Source organism: Diabrotica undecimpunctata, chromosome 3 (assembly GCF_040954645.1).
Source record: "Diabrotica undecimpunctata isolate CICGRU chromosome 3, icDiaUnde3, whole genome shotgun sequence".
Classification (NCBI taxonomy): Eukaryota; Metazoa; Arthropoda; class Insecta; order Coleoptera; family Chrysomelidae; genus Diabrotica; species Diabrotica undecimpunctata.
The window spans coordinates 161,828,871-161,855,252 of NC_092805.1; the positions used below are offsets into that span (position 1 = coordinate 161,828,871).

General features: G+C 34.5%; 1 protein-coding gene across 7 annotated transcripts in view; it reads right to left on the bottom strand.

Annotated features, from left to right (window-relative positions):
- The window catches only part of LOC140437719 (interference hedgehog-like), a 234,167-nt gene extending 209,202 nt beyond the window's left edge, over positions 1-24,965 (bottom strand). For 4 of the 7 annotated variants that reach the window (XM_072527393.1, XM_072527394.1, XM_072527396.1 and 1 more), the window contains exon 1: positions 24,726-24,965. The gene's annotated coding sequence lies outside the window, so the exon portion shown is untranslated. The remainder of the gene's footprint in view (positions 1-24,725) is intronic. The other 3 variants (XM_072527397.1, XM_072527398.1, XM_072527399.1) reach the window with 1 other exon arrangement.
- Between the last annotated feature and the right edge of the window lie 1,417 nt (positions 24,966-26,382).

Genomic DNA, 26,382 nt, shown 5'->3' on the forward strand with positions numbered 1-26,382 from the left:
CTCCTAAAGTCAGTGTTAATATTTACTTTTTAAAAAGATATTAATCCAGATAAGGCAAAGTTAATAGTAGGGATCGATACAAATATTTATCTCTTTAACATATGTTGTTGTTCAAGAACAAGAAATTGGTTCTAATGCATACAGTATGCGTGGAATAAAAAAATTACATTATCGATGATTTTTAATGGGGACACGGTATTTATATTAATTTAGTCAATAACGTACCACTTAATATTGAATGATGAATAGCAATTTTATTCAATATACAGGATGCCTCTTCACGTCAAAATTGTATAGAAAAAGTTTTGTATGAGCCAAAACCTACAGCTATGCAATTTTCTAAATTCTTCCTGTAACAAAACAAACCTGTAAAAAAAACAAACTCCAACAGAAAATATACGAAAACTTTGATAAATTAGATACTAACACCTACGAGATAAACCAACAATGGGAAACATTAAAAAACTGCCTCCTCGCTCCATGCAAAGATATATTAAAAGAACCGATAAGAAAGAGAGACAATTGGATGACCGATGAAATACTCGGCAGGATGGACCAAAGAAGACAAGCCAAGAACAAAGACAGTCACAATTACAAAATCATTAACAATGAAATCAGAAAAATTATAAGACAGGCAAAACAAACTTACTATGAGGAAAAATGTAAAGAGATAGAAGATCTTCAGAACAAATACGACCTATTCAACCTACATAAAAAGGTTAAGGAAATGGCAGGGCTGCAAAAAAGAAACCACAACACAACTCTTTTAGATAAAAATGAAAATACTATGATAACGACTGACAGTCGGATGACATACCCAATGAATGGTTGACCTCAACATTTATTTGTCTCCCAAAAAAAAATGCTAGAGAATGCACCGACCACCGTACCATAAGCCTGATGTCTCACACACTTAAAATGTTTTTAAAGATCATCCATAAACGCATTTACCAAATACTTGATATGGATATCGAAGAAACCCAATTTGGATTCTGTAGAGGCGTAGGTATAATATTATACACACAGAAATAAGGAGAAAGATCAGAGATGCAAAGGATAGATGGTATAGTGACAGATGCGAAGAGATTGAGCAGTTGGTCGAGAAACATGATAATTTAAACCTTCATAAAAGAATTAGGGAAATAACAGGCACTAATATTAAGAAAAAGTCAAACATACTGCTGGATAAAAACGGCAAAATAATTATAGACGTCGGTGAAAGGTTTAAAAGATGGCAGGAATATATTCAAGAGCTATTTAAAGACGAACGGATTGGAATAGTACTAAACCAGGAAAAGTTCGACAACGGCCCAGACATAACAGAAGATGAGGTATTAGAGGCGATAAAGCGAACAAAGAACAACAAGGCAACAGGTCCTGACGAAATACCTGTAGACATAATACGGTTAATAGAAGAACAGCAAATTGCAATTTTGGTCGACTTATTCAATACAATATACAGTACAGGAATCATTCCCAGAGATTGGCTGATGTCAACATTCATAACACTACCAAAAAAACTAAATGCAAAAGAATGCCAAGACCACCGGATAATAAGTTTAATGAGTCATACGCTCAAAATATTTTTAAAAATTATACACCGGAGAATACACAACAAACTTGAGCAGGACATAAGTGACACACAATTTGGATTTAGAAATGCACTGGGAATGAGGGAAGCCCTGTTCGCTGTGAATGTACTTGTGCAAAGGTGCATGGATGTTAATCAGCCAGTATATATGTGTTTCTTGGATTACAACAAAGCCTTCGATAAGGTCGGACATAACCGTCTTATCGAATTACTTGAAAAGAAAAACTTAGATATGAGAGACATCAGGATCATTAGCGTTATCTATTATAATCAGATCGCTGTGGTAAAAGAAAACAACGTCTTTTCAAATGAAATATAGATTGAGAGGGGCGTCAGGCAGGGCTGTGTCCTGTCTCCTACTTTGTTCAATTTGTATTCAGAGGAAATAATCCAGGAAGCACTAGATGAACTAACTATGGGAATAAAAGTAAATGGCCGACCAATCAATAATATACCGTTTGCCGACGACACTATTTTATTAGCGGAATGTTTTGAAGATTTACAACAAATGGTTGACACAGTGGTAGAAGTCAGTGAAGAAAACGGACTGTCCCTAAACACAAAAAAGACACAATTTATGGTAATTACAAAAGCCCAACAGCGCCAAGAAAACAACAATACATGGAGAACAAATTAAAAAAGTTGAAAAATATAAATATCTGGGTACAATAATTAACGAAAATAATGAGTACACAGAAGAGATTAAGGCAAGAATAGGACAGGCAAGGAATTCTTTCAACAAACTGAAAAAAGTACTCTGCAGCAGGGACATTTCAATTTCTTTAAAGATAAGACTTCTCAGATGCTACGTGTTATCCGTATTATTTTATGGGTTGGAGGCTTGGACATTAAAGAAAGATGTTTCGGATAGATTGGAAGCCTTCGAGTTATGGGCCTACAGAAGGATATTAAGAATAAGTTGGGTGGATAGAGTCACGAATGTAGAGGTGTTGAGAAGAATGGGAAAAGATAAAGAGGTTTTAAATACAATTAAAGTCAGAAAACTGCAATATCTGGGACATGTCATGAAGGGCGAGCGTTATAACTTGTTGCAATTAATAATTCAAGGAAAAATACAGGGTAGAAGGAGTCGCGGAAGAAGACGCATCTTCTGGTTAAATAATTTGAGAGCTTGGTTTAACTGCACTTCTGCTGACCTCTTTAGAGCAGCGGTATCGAAAGTGCGAATTGCCATGATGGTTGCCAACCTTCTTAGAGGAGATGGCACATGAAGAAGAAGAAGAGGCGTAGGTAGCCGTGAAGCTGTCTTTGCATTCAACGTACTAATCCAGAGATGCTTGGATGTGAACCAAGATATGTACGTCTGTACATATCTTGGTTCATAGATTACAACAAGGCTTTAGTTACAGTGTTTGAAGTGAGGCTATTTTTGCGATGTTTATAAACAATGGATTTAAATTTCGTCTGTTGAATTATCACTGTTATTTGATGGACAAAAATACTGAACAAACTGAGCAATGGCTCAAAAAGTGTTATCAGAACTCTGCTTCATCGATTATAATCATTAAACGATGGTTTGCTGAATTCAAACACGGTCGTACCGACACGAATAATGCTGAGCGCTCCGGAACGCCAAATGATGCAGTTATTCCCGAAAACATCGAAAAAATGCTAAAAATTATTATGGAAAACCACCTGGTGAAGTTGCAAGAGCTAGTTGGCACTCGAAGGTTATCAAAGGGTAGCATTTTGAGTATTATACATAAACATTTGGGTATGAGAAAGCTGTTTTCCAAATCGGTGCCGCGTTTTCCAGCACCAGCCAAAAACAATAACGAATTGATGAATCTCGGTGCTATTTGACCATGTTTAATCGGAATAAGTGCGATATGTCACAATGAATGAAACATAGCTCCATCAACAGCCGCAAAAAAATAATTTTCATTGACTATCTGAAACATGGAGAAACAATCAACAGTGGCTACTAGATTGGTTTATTGGAGCGTTTGAAGACCAAAATGGTCAGGAAACGGCCTCATTTGTTCAAGAAAATATTGTTGTTTCACCAGGATAATGCACTGTGTCAGAAGTTAATGAAAACGATGGCTAAAGTGCACGAATTGGACTTTGAATTGTTTCCACACCCACAACCTTTTTCCGATCTAAAAAATGCTCCGTGGTAAGAAATATCGCTCCGATGATGAAGGGCGGCATCGAAAAATTAGAAAAGCGTTGGAATGAGTGTAAAATCTGCAATCGTCTGAATTCATATTTGGGATTGGGCACTCGAAAGTAAATTTTTAGCTTCCTGGGTAAAATTGTGTTTTTTAGAAAAAAAATTTCCTGAGCGATCCTTAATTGAGCTCAGGAAAAATATTTGAATTTTTCAAAAAAAAAATTAGGTTAAATAGGTAATTTTTGGCAAACTTCTAAATAATTAATTTTCGTGTATTTTTCTGCATTCTTTTAAATCGTCGGTTTAGATTTGCCATTTTCTCTCCGGAATATCCTCAACATTTGAAAAAAATCCATATTTTCAGTGTTTGTCCTTCAGTTTTAAGGAGATAAATTCAACTGATGATTTTCGATATATTTTTTTATTATTTCTAATAGCGCGATCAGGTTTGCATACCAGAACATGCTCAAAATATGACAAACTCTTTTTTTATATATTTTACAATGTTTTAGCACATAACCTAAACTACATATGAATAAAGAACGATTTTTCATCTATTTTTTTTTTTTTTTTCGATTTTTCTAACAGGGTCATGCTGGACATTTTCAAAATAAAACAGACTCTAAATTCGAAAAAAACTGCATTTTTCTGTGTTTTTTTTGTATATTTTAACCACATAATCTCATTTAAATGTGACAATTACCGATTTTTGTTTCCCCCTTTATTCGAGTGGTGGTTATCATTTAAGTCCTATCATTAATTTATTAAATTAATAAAATAATTATATTTAATTTTTTATTAGTCCTTTTTTCAATTTTTATTAATAATAATAATGAAATTTTATAAAATTACAAAATAATAAAAAATGTTCAAAATCACGTTACAATAATAGTTTTAGTCTTCGCCACTATCTTCGTTTATAAGGGGTTAGCACCTATCTGATACGATAAATAAGTCTGAAAGTATTTTTGCTGGTCTAATAATTTTTGACTTATAGGTACCTTGCGTTGCTAAGATACTAAATAATTGCAACAATATGAGAACAGCACCCTACAGTTCTTAAGCTATTGGCAAAGTCACAAGCATGGTGCAAAGTACCGCTGTACCCAATTGTATTAGGTATATATTCGACATAATAATATTGTAGGTCTTAATATTCATGTGCTGTATGTTCAAAACATGAAGGAAACGCCAAAAAATGGGTTTTTTCGAATATTGATGATGTTCCGGAGAGAAAATGGCAAATCTAACCCTGCCATTTAAAAGAACGCAGAAAAATAAACGAAAAATAATTGTTTAGAAGTTTGCCAAAAATTACCTACATAACCTAATTTCTTTTTTTTTAATTCAGATCCAAAAGATCTTAAAAAAAATCAGAGTGTTTTTGGGGCATTAAAATGTATGTTCATATGTAATTTTTTTCTGATTTTTAAAGCTAAGGACCGCTCAGGAAAAATTGTGTTCGAAAAAACACATTTTTTGCGATAGGGAACCCCTGCGGCCACATAGGAAGCTAAAACTTTACTTTCGAGTGCCCAATCCCAAATAAGAATTCAGAAGAGTACAGATTTTACCATTTTTTTTATTTTTACCTATCACCAAAACTATACAGTAATTTTCAAAAAAAACTAGAACTGCTATAAAAACAAGAAAGAGTTTTTACATTTACATTCATAGAACTTCGTTATTACTTTTCCAGCACCAATTGTTTTTACTTTGTTGGGCTGTATAATTGTTCAGTAGGATTATCGTTAGTTGATATTTACTACCACATAATTCTAATTTTGTATCAAAACAAGTAATTTTATGGGTACTTCACCTTGTACACTAAACTAAAAACGAAAGTCCTTCGATTCCACACAAGATTTCTCCCACGTAAACAGAGACTGAGCTTAATATTAATATAAGGAAAGTTGTACTATTATCGATCTAATAAAAACAGAAGCGTATAAATTCAAATGTCGAGTAACACAAATAGCCTTATAAGGATTTATTGTTATTATCAACGTAATTATCACTGAATTAGTCAGTAAATTAATATAAAGAGCCATAACGACCAATTGGAGGTTGTTTACCGTTTTCTAATTAAGGCAATTTGTTCCAATAAGATGAAGTATTGCAGTACGGGATACGTTTAGATGAATGTAGAGTAGTTGGGATACATGTAAATAAATAAAAAGAGAAATTTGTTAGAAAAACACATTGTGTAGCATACTTGTTAGAAACCATAACCAATTTTAACATATCGAAATATTTCTAAATGTTTATTCGCAGACATAGATAAATAATATACTATGACAGTAGTAAAACATGTAAAACCTTGCAAACCCCTGATTCTATACTATTCTATTCTCATACCACTCCCGTAAATTTGATTTCCCGAAAAAATTGTGGAACAAAAGGCAAATCAAGGATTGGCTAATCAAAAAGAAAATTTTCTTCCAAGAAGATTACCTAAAAAGTGAATTACTGGATACTGCGGCCGCATTTACAGACGAGAACGAGAAGTACAAAATTGAAACAATTGCGGAAAAATATGGCGTTAAGATTTTGAGAGTGCCGCCTTACCATTGCAAGCTGAACCAGATTGAGATGGTATGGGGTCAAGTGAAAAGTATGTGGCTTCAAACAACGTCGATTTTAAAGAAAAAGCGGTAGAACGATTGATAAAAGAAGCTTACCAACGCACATCTAAAGAGCAGTGGCATAATTACGTGAACCACGTCAAGAAAGTAGAAGAAAAAATGTTTGCGGTGGACAATTTGAAGGAAGATATTGAACCCGTGATAAGTAATAGAGGGGATGATTCAGAGGATGAGGACGATGAGAGAAGCAATTCTTTCCAATTCAGTAGTCAGTCAGTTTAATCCTTTTTGGCACATTTGATATTGAAAACCACTAAAGTAAAATAAAACTGACAATCAAATTACCAGTGGCGGAGGGAAATATATTTTCTAAATTAAAATTCTATCTATCTATCTAATTAGCCTTCTTCGGTCCATCTTTGGACATAGGCCTCACCAATCCTTATCCATTCTTCTCTGTCTGTGGCTACTTAGTCATCCACCTAGAGCCCACGTGCTTCTTGATATCATCTGCTCGTCTCATTTGGGGCCTTCCTCTGCTTCGTTTATATTCCCACAGTCTCCAACTTATAAGAATTTTGTTCCATCGGTCTTCTTTTTGTCTTATATGTGTCCGACAAATCTCCATTTTAATTTGTTCTGAAGCTATTTTCTTGTGGCATTTTAAAGTAATTACTTTTTAAATGGGAATAAGCCACAATTAAAGGTTAAAGTACGTTTATTGACGTTTCAATTTCCACTTCGCAAATCGTTCTCTTAAAAAAAAAATTACTCCATTTTAATTTTGCAACTTCTTAATATTGTTCTCAAGCTATTTTCTTGTGGCATTTTTAAATTAATTACTATTTAAATGTCTTATGTGCAACATTTGTCTTTCCTTTGCTCTTTGGGTTTTTATGATTTTGTCCATGTTTGCTTTTGTAAATGTCCACGTTTGGGAACCGTAAGTGAGAACAGGGAGACGCATTGATTGTATACTTTGGTCTTAAGATGCTGTGGATATCTTTTGTTTTTAAGAATGTAACTTAGTTTGTCGAAAGCCTTTTCGAAATCTGTAAACGCTATATATAGAGGAATGTGGTAATCATTTGCTCGTTCTATAAGTATTTTCATACTTAGTAAATGGTCACTTGTGCTGAATCCCTTTCTAAAACCAGCTTGTTCTTTCGTCTGGTATCCCTCGAAATTAAAATGAATCAATAGAAATCGAATTATAAATCCGAATAAATAAGATATTTACATTTTATTTCTAATTTGTGGAGGACCTTTCTAGTAAATAAAATATACTCTTTTTTGTTTGTTAAAATATTTCTTTCAACAGAATATAAAAACGAGATTATAAACTAGCTATAACATCAATAAATTGGAAAAATAAAAAACAGAGAGACAAATTATTTACACATATTATTCAGATAAAAATCGATTCAAAATTGGAAAAAATTTAGAACCTTCAGTGTTAGAATGATATCAAGAGTGAATCGATCGTCCTCTTCATTGGATCAGGCCTCGTCATCTGAATTATCTGCTAGATCTATAAATATATCTATAACAATGTCCAGTCACGGAACCGTATTGATACTATGAAGACGACCAGGGCAAAAAATAAGGACAAGCAAAAAATATCCAAAAACCAGATGAGAATTACTACTTGGAATATCAGATCGCTCAACTTAAGAAATAACCCAAGTGCTGAAAGAGAAACACATAGACATTTGCGCTCTACAGGAAACAAAAAAGAAAGGAAAAAGACAATCAACATTAGGTGAATACATACTAATCTACGATGGAGTAGCAAAAGAAAACAGGGCCAAAGATGGTGTAGCCTTACTAATACACCAAAGGTACCAAAATCACATCAAAGAGTGTCAATACATATCAGAAAGGATTGCAACAGCAAAGATAAGAATGGAGAAGGAAGACCTGAACATCATCGGAGTATACGGCCAAGAAAATAACAAGCCTCAAACAACAAGGGAAATAACAAGCAGTAGATAAAACTTAAACCTAAAATTACGCCAAAGAATGAAGTGTTGTGACCTGAACTCTGAAGATTCCCAACGTTAGAGGGACCTAATATTGTAGGGTTTCAAATTTTTTTTAACTACGAAATATTTATATGTTAAAAATTTCTAAAGACGCCCCTGTCGGTGGAATATTTTCGTTTTTCTGTTTGCAAATGAATTTTAAAACGATCAATATATTATGGCATTTTAAGTTGAGATTCTAAATATCAAGTTGTGGTATTCAGTTGTTTTTGTCATTTGTTTACATTCGAGTCCCCTAATATAATATTGCAAGTCAGGTAATACAATTTTTCTAATACGTAATAAACTGGGAATATTTCAATGTTTTTTTTGTCGGTTCGTTGCTAAGAACGAGGTCAAAAGAGGGTATTTTGTTTGTTTAGGTTCATAGACCAAAACTAGCTGTGAGACGAAAGGGAAATTTATTTTGGTTGAATTTGTAAAATCTAACGCAGAGGAGTCAAGCAAGAGATGTCAGAGTAGAAAGATGTTTGGGTAATTAGGAATCGCGAGTCGATTCAATTTTTTTGTGTTATGTCATAAGACCGGTTAAGGTGATAATACTCTTTGCATAATGGCAGTTTAGAACAGAGTAATCATCGTAAGATTTGTGCAGTACACCGGCACTGAAGAAATTTTGGAAAATTATTATATAGGATGTCCCAGTCGTCAGCTTGCTTCCTCCACCGATCCTAATTTTACATCTCTTGATTGTTCGTCCCTGAGTATGGAAATGGTTGTTTTGTCCCTGTTGGAGAATATGTCCAGATATATGTTCCATAGATGTTTAACAAGTTTTTTTTGAAAGTTAAGTGCGAAACAGTGAAATCAAGGTAACATTTAACATATTAATTTTAAAGTAAAGACAGAAATTTTTTTGCTAAAACAATAATTGCTTTCATTAAAATTTAAAAGGATTTGTAATAATTAATAAATTGTAAATTTTATGCTTTAACATAGCTGTCATTTTAATTGTTTTTTTTTAATTTAATGTTAACATATGACAGCTAGCTTTATTTTTTTTCGATATTTATTTGTTTTGTTTGTTTAAAAAAAAGGTTAATCTCTGTGCGGTAACATTTGTAAGTTTTTGTAGTATCTCCAACCCCTGGAGTTTATAAATGGACACATGTAAGTTTTTTATTCTGTATTTGGCAACTATTTATATAATATATTTTTTGTGCCATTTATATGTTTGATAACTGTTTGTATGAGACAAAAATAAACGTTTTAATTTGTTTCTCTGATCCATCTTTTTATTTATTTTAGAAAAATCTCCTAACCTTTTTTGTGTTTACTTTTAGGAAGGAAGAGCCCTTTTCTTCTTTCCTCCAGCAAGTTTAGGATCCTTCAAAGCGGCGCCCTTATTCTAAATTGCTAGAAGCCTTTTCTTGTTGTACTAATTGTCCAGTTGTCCAGGAGATTTACGTAAGTAACCCCTTGGTTTCATATTTGTGTAGTTGCCCCAGATCCGAACCCTTGTTGTTTACTTATCCACGACCCCAGCTCTCCAACAACCCCCTGAGTGCCGTTCGCATAGGTTTCGATTATTTTGCTTGCCCTATCTTCGCCCCCATAGTTTCTGTCCCCAATTTTATACCCCATATTCTTACCCTGAGGTAGGCAAAAAATATTTCGTTACAATATGGCACTGAAAGAAGAAGTTAAACTTGATTTCTTACTGCTTCAGGTTTTTACCTGCCCTGTTTGGTTTTTTATTATTCTGACATGTGTAGCAAATACTGTATTGACCATTCTGTAGCTTTGTCGTTTCTATACCAATTCTCTTATATGCGTATGTGTATTAAACTTGCGGTGTTTAGCTAACGATATTATTTTAATCCCAGAAAATCTTCTAAAAATGATCAACGCACCTAGATTGGTTACCAAAGTGCAAGTATACAATCACTCTTCATCGCGATCGCTAACCCATTCCAAAAAGATCTTATTAAATTTTCCTTTTATTAAATCAGCTAAAATATTGTTAAAATGAACCATTGTAAGTATGTTAATACGATTATTTATTGCGCATTGCATCAATACATATTGACATTTTAAAATAAATTTTACAATGCCACAGTTGTCGCGATATAGTAAACCCTGAATGAAATCACTGATAAAACATGAAGGTTTTCAATAGATAGATCCGATTTTTTAGCAATAGCAGATGTGAGATCCCCTCATATTTCAAATAAGTAAACAAATTATCAATAACAGTATTATAAAATATAATTTCCGAATAAATTACGTGTGTAGAACGATAGCACAAATTGTAAAAAATATTAACTAGGAATTAAAAACCAAATTAGCCAGGTAGATACTCAAAAAATAATACTTTTTCTTCTACGTAAATAATTTTCAATTTTACCAATACGCTTTTTCCATGATTGTTGATGTGTTGGCAAGAAATTCGTTTTTCTTCGTTCCGAGCTGTCCTGTATAGTTTTTCCTTTTTCTATGTCTTATTTTGCAAGTACTTGTGATATGCCGGTTTCTTTTCGATAACTGCATTTTTCACTTGTTCCACATCTTAATGAGAAGGATGAACCTGGTGTGCTGCTACAAATTTAATAATACTCGGCCCTATTTTCATCAGCAGTAATGTTAAACTAGCGTGATTGAGTATTTGCAATGGGTTTCTTCTCAAGGAAATACTTCAGGATAAGCTGCTTTTAAAGTTAAATTTCAATACTTCCATCGGTTTTTCTTGTAACTGTAAAAAAACTGCTGTGTTTGCACTTGAAAAGGATCCAAAATCCAATCAAGAATGTTAATTTTCAAAATATCATCAAATCGTTGATTAAATTCTCTTAATTCTCTTAATAAATTTGACTTTTTTTAAAAAAAAAATTGAAAATAGGAATTTTGTTCTAGTTAATTTGTGATCTAGTTGTTAATGTTTAGTTACGTTACCCCAGCTTAAAAAATGAAAAATAAAATTCTCATGAGATCAACAAAATTTATCACTTCCATTGATGGATCGCAGTGGAATTTCGATTGTTAGAGCCTAATCTTCAAAACTTATAGATTTTGAGTTTTGGCAACAAATGTGAGGCATTTGAATATATGCCTAAAAAACGCTGAATCTAAACTTTCAGCTATTTATTTATTAGCTAGTTTATTTATTAGCTAACAGCTGTATAGAAACTGACTTCATTTGCGGCAAAATGCAAAAAATGCATACGAAATCTGCTCTCTCCACTTTTAAAATGCATTTTGATTTGTGTTGATAGGACATTCTGATAAAAAAATATCGAATTATTACGGTCGAGTTTATACAAATTTTATTTAAAAAATCGCACGCGTAACTGATATTCAAAATCGTCGGTGGCTTTAAGAAGTCGATCGTATTCTGAGATATCGAATCATTCTACACAAAAAGTCTTAATAAACATTTTTGTTCAAAATCATCTCATCTACATTTTCTTGTTTGAAACATTTTTATATAGGGCGTACAGATTCTTGGTAAATCGATGTTTTTCGTTTTCCTACCTGCGAGGGGAGGTGTTAGGGAAAAACCCGGGGATAGGAGTGGAAAATTTGTTTGCCTCTTTTTTGAGGTCAGTTGCATTTTCGTCTCTGACGATCTCGGCGAATAATTAATGGATTTGAACTTGCTTCTATAGTGTATTTTTATGTATGAGAGAGTAATAAAACAATAAATTATGTATGCAAATCTCTAAACTGTTGATACGGGTGACTCAATGAAAACCAGATATTTGTCAACAAGTTTACAGAAGTATATAGGAAAACAATTTTAAATTGAGTATGACCACCAGGTATAAAGGTTGGAGCAGAATAGAATACAATAGTTGTGAGGTTTACTAATCCCTAAATAAGGTTGCCAGTGTCGGAGTGATGGAGGTTAACAGGTACTAATGAATTTGCAAGAAATGTAAGATGTTTATTTTATTGGTTATATATAACCAATAAAAGTTTAATAAGTACCTACCTATTTGCAAAATAAAGTTTAATTCTTTAGATAAAATAAAACGTTTTATTTTATCTGAAATGAGTGCATTCCACGAAGTAAGGGTTTCAACAATCAAACATTTAATTCTTTAATTCCAGGAATCTACGACAGTAATTGACTAGATAATTACCTTCTAAACTTATTCCACCGAAAATGTGATAGTGGGTTTTTCCATTTTGTATATAGGAAGGTCCAAGTGGCGTATTCAAAATTCTTAACAGTTCACTAAAAGTAGGTACTTCAGTTGCAAGGTGCAGTTTATTGTGTATACTAGTGTTATGGAAAATTTGGAAGTGCCGTGTAAACGCCGAAAAATTGGTCCTCTAACAGTTAATGAAAAAATATTAATATTTAATTGTTTTAAATCATTTACAGACAAACGTTTATGTGAAAGTGTTGATGAGACCGTTGAGTTAGTTAGCAGTACACTTGGTGTTGGGAAATCTACGATTTACAGAGTTATTAAAGAAGAGAAATGTGGTAGTTTTCAAATGCCACGTAATGCTCCAGGGAAACCAAAATTTCAAATAGAATATCATTTTAAAGAAGGACTTCAACGGAAAGTGCATGAATTCTTCTTTAGACAAGAATTTCCAACATTGGATAAAGTTCTTATCTCAGTTCGAGATGATAAGGATTACCCAGAAATGAGTCGAAGTACGTTATGGAAACTTTTAAAAGAAATAGGCTTCCGCTGGAAAAAGAATCCCAGAAAGTCTATTTTATTGGAAAGAAGCGATATTGTCATATGGAGAAGACATTTTCTAAGAACCATAAAGGAAATGAGAAACCAAAAAAGAAAAATATTTTATCTTGATGAAACATGGATCAACGAGGGTCATACACCAAATAAATTTTGGCAGGATGAAACTGTTACAAGTCAAAGGCACGCTTTTGTAAATAACTTATCTACTGGTTTAAACCCACCATCAGGAAAGGGACGCAGGCTGATAATAGTACACATTGGCAGTTCAGACGGTTTTGTTGAAGGTGGTTTATTAACTTTTGAATCAACTCGTACCGGTGACTACCATGAAGACATGAACGCTGATGTCTTTCAAGAATGGCTCGAACAAATGATAGATCTTCTTCCTAAGAACTGTGTAATAGTAATGGATAATGCAAGTTATCACTCCAGACTTATAGAAGGACGGCCCACAACCAAGTGGTTAAAAAAAGACTTGCAGAATTGGCTGAGTTCAAAAAATATTACGTACCATCCCGGATCTACAAGAAAGGAACTTTATTCGTTGTGTGCCCTTCATAAAGAAAAATTTAAAAAATACGAAATTGATGAAATTGCCAAAAATCGTGGAATGACAGTACTTAGATCCCCACCATATCATTGTGAATTAAACCCGATTGAACTGGTATGGGCACAGATAAAGAGTGAAGTTTCAAGAAAAAATACCACTTTTAAAATTCATGATGTTAAACAGTTGTTTTTGGAGGCCGTAAATAATGTAAAACCTGAAAACTGGGAAAAGGCAGTAAATCACACTATTAAAGAAGAGGAAAAATGTGGAAGCTGGACAATATTACTGATAAAATGATCGAGCCAGTTATTATAAATCTTGGTTCTGAAAGTTCATCTTCTGAATCTGATTTGGATTTGTAACAAGTAGCTGTAAGTTTTATATTAATATTTTTATTCATCTATTTAACATACCTTAGACGGTTTTAAAAACTCTTTTTCTCTTTTGTAATTTTTAAAAATTAAAAAAAATGTGAATTTTTTAAAACCCTTTTTAATGTAGGCCAGTCAGTTCTAATATAGTGTGTGATAAAAGAGGTCACTTTTGTTTACATACACATAACACTTTATAACACTGAAATAATTCATTTATTTTTTACAATTATTCAAAGTAATTTATCATAATCAATTAATCTTGAGCACGCCCATAGAGTGGTCGGAGCTACCAGTTAAAATTATGCTAATTACTCTCTCGTTCATAAAAATAAACTATAATATAATCAAAAAATGCAACAGGCAAAAAACTCTTTTTTGGACTTTTGGACCCTATATTTATATAAAAAAAATAAGGCCGATCTAACAATACCTCGATACGTACTGACTGTGTTAATCACTGGTATAAACAATTGTACAAAGATTAGAAGAAAGACGTTCAGAATAGAAAACAATGGAAACAAGCAATAAAAAAATGTACTTTTAAAACGCGTTTTTCTTTTCTTTTTTTTTTGTTTTCGTCAGGTCTAATAGCTCTCTCTAAATATTATGATACTATTTCCATCGACCGTCCATTTATGATCAATTTTAACACCCTCAAAATCATTGATTAATGACCCCTATTAATGAATGATTTTCTATTAATGAACGATTTCATTATAGGCAACACAATATACATTGCTTGCATAAATTAATTAAACGCTCTGTGATTTGCAGTGACCTGTGTTGTAAGCAACCAATCATCATCCAGCCTCAAGAGTCCACTGCTGAACATAGGCCTCTTCCTAATGTTTCCAACCCCGTCTATCTTGCGCCGCTCTCATCCAGTTTTTATTGAGTCTTCGTAAATCGTCAGTCCATCTTGTAGGTGGTCGACCGACGCTTCTCTTGTCTTCCCTTGGCCTCCATTCCAATAACCTCTTTGTCCATCGCCCATCTGTCATTCTGGCTATGTGTCCTGCCCATCTCCATTTTAGTCTGGTTATCTTCTCGATGATGTCAGTCACTCCGGTTCTTCTCCTGATGTCTTCGTTGGTTATTCTGTCTCGCAGAGTTATTCCTAACATGGACCGCTCCATTCTTCTCTGCGTGACTCTCAGTTTGGTAGCTGCTGCATTTGTTAAGGTAAGTGTTTCTGCTCCGTACGTCAAGACTGGGAGGACGCACTGATCAAATACCTTTCTCTTTAGGCATGTGGGCAGCTCACTTTTAAAAGTTTCTCTCAGTTTTCCAAATGCTGCCCACCCAAGCAACCAAACATATACCTATTTATATTACCACTAAAAAATTTAAAATGAAGTATCCGCTGTTAGTACTATCTGTCATTGTATGTCATTATTTACTTTATTGTTTAAAATTCTGTGTATTTGAAAAATCAAAAGATGGATATTGACGAAGAGTTTAATTTAACTCCACCAGAAGTGGCAGAAACTGAAAAGGAAATATCTTTAAGTTTACTGCCTGAAAAAATGAAAAAATTGTTGTTTATCGTTAAGTAAATAAAAATTTAAACTAAGATATCTTTATTTCTGAAAAGTACGATCGACGGAAAAGTTTTGTAACGAACTCGTGAACTTTTTTGGCTCCCTGTATGACTAATGATCTATATGAAAACAAAAATTTCATATGTATATCCACTCATTAAATTTTAATTTTTTGTCTCTGACGATTACTAATATAATTAGTTGTTTCGATAATTTTACTCATCACCGTATACACCAGACTGAAGGGTGCCATTACAATGGCAAATTAATTAATATCTCTGACAAGCAACAAAATAAGCGTGACACTATGACTTTGAATCATTTATGATCATACATACCCATAAAGTACCATATGCGGATGGAGGCAGAAGCGCGGTACCATGAATGCTAATATTATTAGTAATATTTATTGGCATTCAATTATATAATGCTATTGGTACATCTGCATAAATTATATGAATGTGTGCAGTATAAGAATGCGATTTTTCAACTGTAATTTTGTGGAATTAGTCGAGATTAGGAATAAACCGTATACTCAATGCATAAATTTCAAATATTTTGAGTAAATTAATATACTAAAAACAATGTGGATTGTGGTTGAACGTTAGAACAGCAGTTAGTTACGAATTAATTGAAAACCTTTTGAGATACGATAAACACACTGTAAATGCGCATAAGCGCAAATTATCGTATCTAATTTCCGAACAAATTCCAAAAACCTTAACGTTGGAACCCACTAAAGTGGTTCATAACTTTTCTGATACTCCACCTTCCCCGTAGTACCTGTGTTGTGAGTACCTTGCCTACCCGTTATTCCCACACCACGGGCGGATAGGTTCGGCAGGCGGAGGAATTTCCACCTCACGCGTAGACAGGTCGCCGCCGAGGATCTCTCCTCTACCACTCTTGGATCTCCCGGTGGGTACGTGCCGGGGCACCCACACCACGCCTGACCAAGGTCAGGAGAGGTATGTACGGGCCCAGCTCGTTCAACCTCACCAGACTCTTTTGGAATGAGAGTAGAGTGGTCCCACGAGAGTCTCGTCTCGGATACTAGGAATGTAGACCGGTGACCGTGTCGCCGAAGCGACCGTGTACGTTTCTACCAACCGACACCTCAAGCAACGGCTCTCCACCTCCCGATTCCTACCCATTAGTCGCCTCTTACGACAGGCAGGGCTTTCTGACCCCGGCCGTATTCTTATCTCCGCGAGCCGGACGGAGTGCGAATGTAGTTGTTGTGATTGCAGTTTGGTGATTTAAAGAGGTGAGTGGATTGCTAAGAAGCAGTTGTCAGAGTTGTTGGTTGAGGAAGATTGTTGGCCATGCCGTCATGAGGGGTACCTTTGCATGCTACAAGCTATACTTGTGGGAACGGCTCTTTTGATTGAGCATTATTGGCATGCAGCTTGTTAATATCTGTGGTATCATAGTGGCATCGCTTCTAGGGTGTCGAAGTACTCATCAGGACCTCTTTTGCTATGATATTGGAGCTATCTATTGAACGTAGGACGTTGTTAAGAGAGGCGTAAAGAACAGCACTGTAGTCAACAATTGGCCTTATAAAGGTTTTGTACGTGTGCAGTATAGTTTTGTGTTAAGTGCTACAGAATTTACCTAATAAAGCTCCTAGGAGTCTAGCCCTCTTTCTCACCCTGTTTAGAGTGAGGTTCAGTTCGGTGTCAGAGTAAAGATTCCTCTGAAATTGAACACCCAAATAGGACATCTGCCTTTGAAATGTAAGTCCATCTCCGTAGAGGACTATCCGGTTGCCCTCTTCATACCGGCAGGTGCCCGGATATCTGAAGAAGATGGCTTGCATTTTTGTTGGAGTTAAAGCAACTGGGATTTGTCGAATACAGTTCGATTCCTCAACGTCCCGTCACCTAAGGAAAGTAGTGCAGTATCGTCTTGTCGGCATGGAGTAAGATAGTTTCGGAGTAATCTGTTGGGCTGGGAGGTCGCTGTTATAAACTGTGTAAAGGATGGGTGCCAAAATTGAGCCCTGGGGTACTCTAGCTTGTGGAGTGAAAAATTTATCGGTGATTCTAACTCGGATGGTCCGATTGGAGAGATAGGAGTGCATTGTCTTTAGAAATGTACGTGTGTATAAGAAGAAAACACAAATAAATCAGGCAACAAGACCGACGAGTACGACCAGTATTGTGTGTGAGAGACAAGTTACATTTTCCTACTATTCTTTATATATTTTTTACTTTATATGCCCTAGGAGGAGGGTTAACCCCGAAAACCCCCTAGGAGCGCCACTGGTACGTAGATGTCTTAAAATTTGATTATCATCATTGTCAGTGGTGTTACAACCCTTAGATGCCTCAATTAACTGTCTCAAATTCAAGTTCAAGAACTGGAAAGAGATTTTATTTGCTGCTGAAATGGGAGTAACATCAAACAATAGTAAAAGCGGTACGGTACAGTAACTTAATTATTATAGTTGTATAAAGTGGCATGCCTATTAGTGTTTTCATGATTTTACGACGTTCAATAGTGTCATGTTATAATGTTATATCAATTGCTATTAATTCATTCGAGTAGTAAATCACATTTTTCGGGTTCGAGATTTTATTATATTTTTGACGCTGCAGACAAGGCATGTGTCAGATTTCCGGATCTGAAATAAAATTAGAACAGAGAGCACCGCAAGCAAATAAATTCTCGGACGCATATTTTGTCACCATTGCAAAAGGTGAGACTAAAAATCACTGTTATTTTGGAACGGAAAGCTTTTATTATCTCATAATGTATCACGGCATGCGAAATATGTTATAAATTCAATTCAAAAGTAGCTGAAAAAAATTATAATAACAAATGGAACTCCCTACAGGGGAAAATATATTTGAAAAAAATCATTAGCAATATTGACAGAAAGTTTTCGATTAGTTTAATGATTCCTATCAGACTTCTTGGTTCTTGGTGGAGTTTAACGAAAGGGAAGTTTATAACTCAATTACAAATGTCGCAAGACCACGTGTCAAAGACAGAAGTGCCTCGTCTGATTAAACAATAGATGAAGAGGTACGTTTTAACTGTTATTTGCATTTGTAGTTTTTTTTTTTATTTTTTTTTTTTTCATTTTTAAACCTATTATTTTTTCTAAAGTGAGAGAATTCCCGGGAGTTGGCTGTATACACAGAACTCGCATAAGTTTTGGTCTGCTTGAGTTAGCTGGCTTCTGCAATTTGCGGTCTGGTAGGAGACATCTATATTCGAGCTTAAAGGAAATAGGTTTTGATAACTCCTGTATCATAACCAACACGAAGGTATGTAACAGCAGAAAATCCACGTAAAGAGACGTCGCAGAATCCATGAGGTATAGAAAACTTCGACAGTAATTCAATTCAATTTTAAATTGTTCCCACTTTGAATTAATTTCCAAAGGTGGAGTTGAGTCCCAATCTAAATCGAGTATTTGGTGATTTCGTTTTGGGCAGAGAGATTGGAGAGGTAGAATTTTGTAAAAGAAATCATCAGTTGTAGGATTCCATCCAAGTCCTCATAGCTTCAATTAAAATTGATCGAAGTCAAATGAAAGAAATTGATATAAGGTTGAATGCTCGAATAAATCAACTTTGATCAAATAAAAGGCAGATATCGAGCACAGTTTTATTAATTAAATCTTGCCCAAGTACTTTCGCTTCCTAGAGCATCTTCATGGGCATTTCGTCAATTTTGGGCTATCCAACAAGAGAGATTCTCTCTCCTGTTGCCGACCAGAATGTAGCTTCGACTATTTTTTAAATAATTTTAAACTGTTTGTCCTTGTTTAGTGTAGTGGTATGTACAATTTTATGTTTATGACATTCTGCGTTTGTTGAATAGCTCAAAATTGACGAAATGACCCTGAACATGCTCTAGGAAGCGAAAGTACTTGGACAAGATTTAATTAATAAAACTGTGCTCGATATCTGCCTTTATTTAATCAAAGTTCAAATGAAAGGCTGTTGCAGATATCCAAAGCAATATTAGCAAGACGGAATAATTGAGGGGCATTACTTGCCAATTTTCGTACTCAAATCCACCACGTTTTAATAAAGATATTAATTCTTTTATAGCGAATATTATTTTGTAAAGAATCTTTTCCTGCCACCACATCATCAACGTAAGTATCAGTCAGGAGTATAGATGAGGCCACAGGTAAGTATTATTCTTCGAGTGCTAGCTAGTTGTTGTAGAGTACGAACTGCAAGAAATGGTGAGCTAGATACACCGAAGTAACCCGAGTGAGTTTGTATACAGCAATAGATTCCTGTTCCGAAAAACGTCCAAGTATTCTTTGAAATATTTGTTGATCAGGAGCAATAAGAGTCTGCTTAAACATGGATATAATATCTGCAGTGAAGACATATTTATGAAATCTGAATTTAAGACGGAAAGATATCGTTTAAAGATGGAAAGTTAGGTCTGTTAGAAGCATGTGCGGAAGCATCAAATACAACGCGGAGGGACTTAGTACTGGACTCCTTGTAAATAAAATGATGTGGTAGATAATAAGCATTATTTATGGCAGTACTTGGATGAATAGGATTTAGATAATTATTACCTATGAAACTTTTAATGGAGTTTGAATATTGACTCTCGATCCATCTTTGACAAATCTGCGCTCCAAAGCACTAAATCTTTGTAAGGCTAAACGTTTTGTCCTGCCAGGTATGTATTTCGTTTTTAAAAGGTAGATTTACTACAAACCTGCACTATTTTCTATAAGTAGTATTAGAATATAACTTCTCACAGAACGAGTCTTCCGGAGAACAAGATTTAACTTCTGGTACTTTCCCCAGAATTCTTTGAATATTGCATCCAATTGCTCAGTGTCATCAGTAGAAAATGAAGTAAGAAAGGAATGAATGTTTGTGATATTTGTAGGTGGAATATTTTCCATCAAAACAACCGAAATTTGTTTCAACTGCTAAAGTCTGATCATTCCGGGTTTTAAAAATTCTCCCTGTTGAGATATAAAGAAAAATATTTGCTGCTAATAGAACGTCAACTCCACCGGGAACACTTGCTGCCATTTAATCAGCTAACCTTAAATGCTGAAGATGTGAGAAGTTGTCTAAGAAAATTGGAGCAGTTGGCATGTTTTGACAGATTTGAAGAAGAATTGACCATGTAGAATCTTATGTGTACCTTGGCACCAACGTAAATGCAAAATGGGAACAGGCCACAGAAATTAAGGCGAGAATAGAACGAGCTAGAGCAGCATTTAGCAATATGAAAAAGCTCCTCGTAAGCAGGGATTTGTCTCTTCCCCTAAAACTACGTCTAGTTAAATGCTACATTTTTCCGATCTTACTGTATGGTGTGGAGGCCTGGACGCTGACGGAGACGCTCACGAGAAAACTAGAAGCATTCGAAATGTGGGTGTACCGACGCATTCTTCGTATATCCTGGACCGAACATGTCACCAACACAGAGGTAATCCAAAGAACCGGAAAGGAGAAAGAAATCGTGAATACAATTAAACAAAGAAAGCTTGAATATCTAGGCCACATATTGAGACACGATAAGTACCGTCTACTGCAATTGATTGTCCAGGGAAAAATACGGACAGGGCACTTGAAGAAGAAGGAGAAGAAGAATTATTGCATCTACCTCGCAATGAAAGTTTATGTCATAAGACGAAGAAATTTTCAATTTCACACCTGATTTGGTTAGAGTGTACATTCTATCAAGACCCTGTATAGATAAAGCCGCATTGAATTTAAGAAGACTTAATTTGTCTGCACATTCCTTACTAATGAAGTTAGTTTGAGACGCACTGTCTAACAACACTCTAACTTCCAAGGCTTTATCAAAACGATCAAGAACATAGATGGTAGCTGTAGCTAGCAAGGCATTATTTGTCAAAGTATTTGATAAGGCGGAAACAGAAGGCACAGGATCGTTAGATGAACTAGCAACCTCGTTTAACCTAAGAGTAGTGTAATGATTTTTATTACAATGTGTACATTTTCTGGATGAAAAGAATTTGACCATCAGACATGCAGTTTATAAAACATTTACTCTGTTTAGCGAAACCAAAACGTTTTTGAGGTAATTCAGCAAAAAATTGATTACATTTAAATATAGCATGGTCGGAACCACAGAACTAGTCAGAAATGTCGAAGTTTGACGAGGCGAATGCTTTACGTTATTAGAATTATCGGAACTGCAAGATTTTTCTCACTTGTCTTTTATATGACTCCAATGAAGTGCAACTCTGCAATGCGAACTTATAAACTTCCTCATAGGTAGATACATTTTTTGAAGCAAAGAATAATTCAAAAGCTTTAACTGTTTCTACATCCAATTTATTCATTAGAATAAAGTCCAATTGTGCCAGAGGAAAAAGTAGTTTTTCTACAGAGGCTTCATTGAAAATATCTAGTAATTTTCTAAGTGAAATAGGATCATCAGTAGTTTTAACCACACTAGTATTCTGAACATTTTTCCATAATGCCCTAGATAAGTCTCGTTTACCTTCATAGCCATCAATTAAGGTATCGTATGCAATTATAACATTTGAATATTGCAACTTATTTTAATACAATTTCTTATTGTTAACACAGGCCATCAGTACTGAATGTGATAGTCAAGGTAAATAATAAATAATGTAAAACAGTAACTTCGAAATCCCCGCTTTCCCCAACTCTACAGTAAATAGCTGAAAGGCGTAGCATATTTGGACGCCAACCAAAATATCTACTTAATAGGCCGAATTTAGTGCCACTAAACTAAGTCTTATTGCTCGCAATGGTCGCTTGCATGTGAAAATGTTCCGTGGTTTTAGTTCGCTTTAGTTTTATTAAGAGACCAACCACAACGCAAAATAGAAGACTGACTCGTTGAGCAGTCACGACAAAAATAGTTCAAAATTAAATTCAAGGGGCTAAAATAGAGATACATACACAGTTATTTAAATAAAACACATAAAAAAAATGACTTTAGGATATATTACTCCCGTATGTTAAAGGTTACTATGGATACCACGATATAAAGGTATTTCTCATGTCTTTTTTAATATAAAGTCCACGGAAAGTCCACCGAAAGTCCACGGAAGTAAGTTTGTCTCGGGACATCTCAATAGCCAGGAGCCAGGCAGTAGCGCATCCAGAATTTACCTCTGGGGGGGTTTTGGTTGGTCACCAAATTTTTTTTTATGATGTTACCTCCATTTTGAATCCTTAAAATGTGTGAGTAACAGTGTCGGAATAGGGTCCTGGGGGGGGGGGGGTTTAACCCCCAAACCCCCCCTGGGTGCGCCACTGGAGCCAGGTACCTATATAAGGAGTTCTTTCGATAATTAAGGGTATTTTTTAGAGGTATAGAAGTTTTAAATGGAATAAAATAAAGAAGATTTTTATAAATTGACATGAAATTAACTTTATTCGAAAGACAATCTTTTGGTATTATAATTTAAATATGATATCTGGCATATGACAGTCTTGGCTGGCTCTGGCGTAGTCTTATCTCTTATCTGGAGGTCCAATTTTCGATAACTTCTTCCAATATTTGTCGCTGTATATGGGCAATAACGCGGCCAATGTTGTCCTCCAAGTGATCAATCGTTTCATGCTTATTGGCGTATCATACTATATCGTGAGCATGAGCACAATTAAACAAAGAAAACTTGAATATCTAGGCCACATATTGAGCGTGTCTCGATATAAGTAACGTCTACTTACATTGATTCTCCAGGAAAAAATAGACAGAAGGTGTGTACCAGGCAACAGATGACACTAGTGACTCCAGAACCTGCGGAAATAGTTCGAGTTTACAACATTGGTCGAAATATAGAGAAGTGCCGTAAGCAAGATCAGAATTGCCGTGTTACTGCCTACGTTCACAGAGGACAGGATACATGAAGAAGAACGCCAAACAATTACACAATAAACCTATAAAAGTAGAATGGAGAGTAAGAAGGACCTGGCAGAAGATCGAGAAGCTTTTGCAATGGTGATCGTCAACATCGGTCAATTCTGATACTTGTTTAACATCTAACATTTGAAAACTCCAGGGGGCACAAATCTATGACTGATTTTATAGTCACTAATAGAAAAATATTATAAAATATCATAAATAAAAATAGAATCACTGTGGAACGACTCTACAAGAGAAATGTACCAAAGGAGGCTAACACAGAAGTTACAGCTGAAACGAATAGACGACATCGCAGATATAAACGCGAGCTGGGAGAAAATTAAAAACAACATTGAAGAACCAGCAACAGAAGCTCTAGAAAAACGCAAAGCCATACTGAACAAAAGAAACAACAACAATACACCATGGTTCAGAAAAGAAATAAAAGAGAAATGTAAAGAGAAACGAAAGGCCTACACGAAGTACTAACCGAGATTAAAATTAGATTATTGCATTGAAATTATTAAAAAATTTCATAGCATAAGACTTATTTCAAGGAGATTATTGCAAAGCAATAATATTAACACCAAATACCCAATTACATGAAGACATAAATGTTAACATTGAGAAAGCCATTAAACCACTACCTAAAAGTTGAAAAAAACAGAATGTCATCAGTCGCCAGGACCAGATAAAATACATTTTCTCTTCTTTAAAAATGTATTCTTCAAAATACTTTAATTTTGATAGATATTGTTTGTTCTATTTTTTATTTATTTTTGTTTTTATATAATCCATAGTTTAAATACCTACCTTCATCAATATCACTAAATGAAAATTTGTACCTGGGATATTTCCATACAAAAACGAACATTTTACATATTTTATAAAATAAGACATAATATGATCCTTAGATAGGTATCATAAAGCAAGAGATAATTTATTTTACTCGTTCCTATGCCATACGACATCCGGTAGATTTATTACTCTACCCCTACATCCATAAAATCGTCAAACACCAGCTGAGTCGTAGTTAATCTAACACACGGAGGTATTTACAACTTAATTTTACAATTGTTACAGCCCAGAAGGTAATGTCTAGTAATAAAACCAATAAAAACTTGTCATACTACTTGGTTTTTAATGTACAACCTAAGAATGTTATCTTTGCTTGATTATTCAACCATCTTTAAGTAAACACAAACAAAAACATTAAAATTCAATAGTCGAGATAGTTATTGTCTTTAAAAATGTACATTCTTTCCCAAATCCAACATATACTACATAATAAATTATGGAAAAAGCGCATATTATAATAGCATCCGCAATTCAATAAGTAAATAAAAACAAAACAAACTTAAACTTAACCTCACAACTCTTGACTTACCTGTTATGATGATCCTATTCTTTTAACAAAATACAAAACAAACAGAAACCGGATTAAATACGTAAGCACAGGACACAATATACAATGAGTTTTTAAAACAATTCGTTTAACAAAATACTTTAAAACTTTTTAAACAATTCGCGCTGAATATTTGAAATTCTTAAGTATTGTTAATCATGTATTCTCGTTTCCGAGAATACTGGTCACTTGTTTCTTACTCACAAGACAGCTACTGCTAGCGCTATAGCGCTAGCGATTCGGGTTTGAAAAAGTTTCGTAGATCTCGGCTGCGGCGAAATAAGGCGAAGACGGGAGCGAAGATCTTTGGTGAAGGCGACAACAATGAAGAAAGAAAATTACTCGACATATTGTAGTAATATTGTATCAATTGTATAATAGTATTGGAGTTCGGAGTACATTGGTATCGGCTATTTTGAATATTTTTCTAGAAAAATATTCGATAAAACTATGCATATATAATTAAGGATATTGTGGATTATGACACTCGTTTTCTGTTAATACACATGTATCAAATTAACCACAAGATCATTAATAGTGGTGAATTGTTATTATTACAACAAATCTGCGTTCGGCTCAGATTTTTAGTTACCTAATGATCAAAGTATAAGTAAATTTTAAACTATTTGTATAAAAACATGACCTTTTTTTTATACTATCTAAATGTATGGAAACTTAATTTGATTGAAAGTATTACAGTAATAATAAAATAAATAATAAGGGGTCCAGTTATTTCAATTAACAGGGGTAACTGGAACAGCCAGCCTAAAATCTCATAAGAGCTGGTAGAAATCATTGTGGGCTCAGTGCCGCACCCAGGGGGGGGAGGTTTGGGGGGTTAACCCCCCCCCCCTCAGGGTCCTATTCCGACACTTACTCACACATTTTAAGGACTCAAAATGGTAGCACCATAAGAAAAATTTCGGTGACCAACCCGCCCCCCACCCCCCCAGAGGCAAATTCTAGGTGCGCTACTGTGTGGGCTATCTGGGCCTGATTGCATATCTTTACACTTTTCAAAGAAACCTCAAACAATAATTTAAATTGAGCGGATTTGAAATCAGACTCAATGTAAGAGTATCGTCTCGTATAGCAGATAAGGTTTATGAACAAATTATACACAGTTTGCCGATTGCAGTTAACTACTTACAACTATTTAAATTTCATTAAAGAGTTTATTAAAACCGAACAAATCAAAACTAATATCTCAAAATTCTTCATGAGACAGAAACTGCAAATTATTATAAAAGAAGCGTTTATAATCTAATATATTGTCCCACAAATGCTTCAATTCTTTCACATGAAAAAACCCTCTTTTAGAAATAATTTTTGGTTATTCAATTGCACCAATAACGTCATCCCAATCGTATTTTCCAATATCTGCTTTATCTGGCCATTTCCAAGATTTCAAAGATTTCTGCATCGATGAAATTTCAACCTGGCCATCTGTAAAGCTTTAGATTTTTCCTGGAAAATACTCTTCTTCATACTTAAAGATTACATATTCACCAACTTTTTTGACAATTTGGTTAAGGCCTAGTTGCTGAAGATGGTGCCTAGTTTTAAATGGTCTAAACTAATCAGGGCCTGGTCTCTGGTTTTTAAATCTACTCTTGACATTATTCTGTCTTATATATAA